This window comes from Triticum dicoccoides, unplaced genomic scaffold, assembly GCF_002162155.2.
Source record: "Triticum dicoccoides isolate Atlit2015 ecotype Zavitan unplaced genomic scaffold, WEW_v2.0 scaffold86558, whole genome shotgun sequence".
NCBI classification, from domain to species: domain Eukaryota; kingdom Viridiplantae; phylum Streptophyta; class Magnoliopsida; order Poales; family Poaceae; genus Triticum; species Triticum dicoccoides.
Genome location: NW_021306095.1, coordinates 1 through 2,947, shown reverse-complemented (window position 1 = coordinate 2,947; position 2,947 = coordinate 1). Strand labels below are relative to the sequence as shown.

At 57.7% G+C, this 2,947-nt stretch overlaps 1 pseudogene; it reads left to right on the top strand.

Moving 5' to 3' along the window:
- Nucleotides 1-2,810: 2,810 nt before the first annotated feature.
- Nucleotides 2,811-2,947, top strand: LOC119348136 (annotated as a pseudogene; the record flags this gene model as incomplete).

Genomic DNA, 2,947 nt, shown 5'->3' with positions numbered 1-2,947 from the left:
ATAGGCATGTAGCATTGCAAATTTTTTCTAAGGGTTTAGCTAAAAATGACAGAACAATTTAAACAAGTATTACAAGAAATTGAGGGACAGATGAACTTACATGAATTGCTTCATGCATATTAGGTTTACCCTTGGTAACATTTTCTCCCACTCTCTGATACCCTCTGATGATAGACCACAAGAAAGTTCATTGCATATGTACTTATGTAGAGATATTCCAAGGACCAAACAACTAGCTACAAGAAGAGTTGGGTTTTTATTCAGATATCACACCTATAATCACTCTGAGGTGTCATTTTGATCTTCAATTTTTCCTCGTGAGGGAGCTGAAAGAACTTCTGTGTGACGTCCCTGACTTCCATCATTAGCGACTCATCCCATGGCCTTTCTGTTAATAATGGACATCCGGTCTGCTGAGTTCTTTGAGGGTGGAGAATGTCTGAATAATAACTCGTGAATTCAGAGAAGACTGCAGCAACCTATGTTCTGAATAACTCATGAACGCACTTGCAGAATTGCTCTTTCAGAAAGGATGGTGGAACTGAGCCCGGATTCCGCCCGCTACTGACAACAGCGCTCGGCCGTGACCCCTGATGGATAAAGCATCTCCAGCCGTTGGCCCCCAAGGAGGCGCTAAAAATCGCCCCTGGGGCGCACCAGCGCAAAACACGCGCTGGGGGCGTGATGCCAGTCGCAGCGCCCACGAATTTTTGTGAAAATTAAAGTGAGGCACAAACATGGCGCAAATTCAACCATTTTCGGCGAGTTCATACATATTTCGGCAAGTTCAAACCAAATTCAACCAAACACGGCGAGAGTTTATACATATTTAAAATATTTTATAAAAAAGAAAAAAAACACTACTAGGCCCGCCGTCTCCCTCGCCTCGCCGCTCGTCACCGTTCTACGTGCCGAGGAGGATATAGAACCGCGTGTAGTCGCCACCGTCATCGTCGTCGTCGTCGCCTCCGCCGCGGCCGCCATCCCTACTGCAACCCTCCCCCGGTTGGCGCGGCGGGTTGGACGGTCCGGCGGCGTCCTTTTCGTCGTCGCTGTCGAGGATCACGACGCCGTGCTCGTCCTCGCGCCCACGCTTGCGGGCGGCGATCTCCTCCAGGGCCCGACGCTGTCGGACCATCTCGTCGCGGAGGTAGTCGTCGCGTGCCCACCGTAGGGCGTCCTCGTCGGAGAAGCCGCGCCGAGCTAGCTCCTCGTACTCCGGGGGGAGGCTGGGCTCCGGTTTGGGTGCGACGAAGACGAGGCGGCCAGAGGCGGGGGTGGAGTCGGCGATGCGGACACCGGAGCGGCGGGTGCACCGGCTGACAGGCGTGTCCTGGGGCTCCGGCTTGACGGGGCGGAGGCAGGGAGAGCCGGTCGACCGACCGGACGAGGAGGAGGACGCCCCAGGGTCCATGCACCTCGGCGTCCACGAGCTCCCACAGCGGCGAGAGAAGGACGGGGGCTCGGGGTACTCCAGCCTCGGCGTGTTGCCGCCCTCGATGTACTCGAGGACGGCCTCCAGCGTTGGTGGCTTCGAGCTGCTCGGCGTGACGGCGGCGGAAGTACGGCTCCCAGAGCGGACTGTCGGGGACGTAGCGCGGCCCTCCCTCGCCGCCCGCGGCAGGGAGGCGCGGATACGTGCGATCTCCGCACGCCGTGCCACCCCGGTGGGCGGCGGTGGCACCGGGACCCCACCGGCGCTGATTCTCCACGCTCCGGGCACCCGCATGTCCAGCAGGACCGGGTACTCGGCCTCGAAGAGGAGCCATGCTTCGTCCTCATGAAGGTGGTGGCGGCTGAAGCCGTTCGCCGCCGCGCCGTCGCCTGGGAATCGTTCGGCCATTTATTTGAACTGGGACGGCGAGGGGAGAGGGAGGAAGGGGAGAGAGGGTGCGTCAGCGGTGGAGACTCTGTGCGTGCCACCGGCGCGCTGGGGGTCGGCTTATATAGGTGGAGGTGCCGCGAGCATGCGTGGCCGCCGCGTCTACGCGTGGCATGCGCGGGGACACGCGTCGTCACGCCTTCACTGCGCTGCCCGTGAGGCATCAACGGCGGAGGCTAACCGGCGCGGCAGCGTGCGGCAGCTTTGGCATTGATTCGCCGCGGGAAACGAGGCGATGAGGACGATGAAGCGGCGAGAAGTGAGACGAGTCGCTGGCAAGGAGGGCCCGTGGCTCTTTCGCGCCAAAAACGATTTGCCCAGTGCCCCCGAGCAGCCCCCAGCACGCCGGATTTGGGTTGGGTCCGCCGGCGCCAATTTCAGTCCGAGCCGACGAAAATTGGGTCCTTGGGGCGTGACTGGGCCGATTTTTTAGCACCGACGGCCGAAAAGTCGTCTAGGGGGTCTTGTTGAGGGCGCGGCTAAAGATGCTCTTAGCTGTAGATATATATAGCTCCGGGCGTGTGCACATGGCTGATTCTCGGCAGACTGCCCCTCGAGCCGTGGCGTTCGCCAGCGCTGTGATCGCAAAACAGCGGCGCGAGCAACTCATTAGCCAGCGCTGTGATCGTAAAATAGGCCTTGCAAAAGGCCTTCTATGTTTAGGCCCACGCAAGAGGCTGGCTTGGTGGCATTGCACCGTCAGGCGCGAGCAGTTCGTTTAGTACCACCTCGCTAGGTGAGGAGAGGACAGGAGGTAGGAGGGGACTATATTTCGGTGCCTTAAGGCACCTGCCTTTGTATCTATGACATGTGGGCCCAACAAGTGGCTAGCCCACATGTCAGTGACCCAAAGGCAGGTGCCTTTAAGGCACCGAAGCTGCGTCCGGTAGGAGGGGATAAATAGAGGGGTAGGGCAGCGATTCAACTCATATCTTTCTCGGCTTTTTGGCTAAGATCAAGTGTAGTATCTGTTCTTATCAGTTTAATATTTGATATGTGAATCATGTGCCCACAATGATATTAAATTTATTTTTTATGGGAGAGAGACCACCACAATGGCTTGCC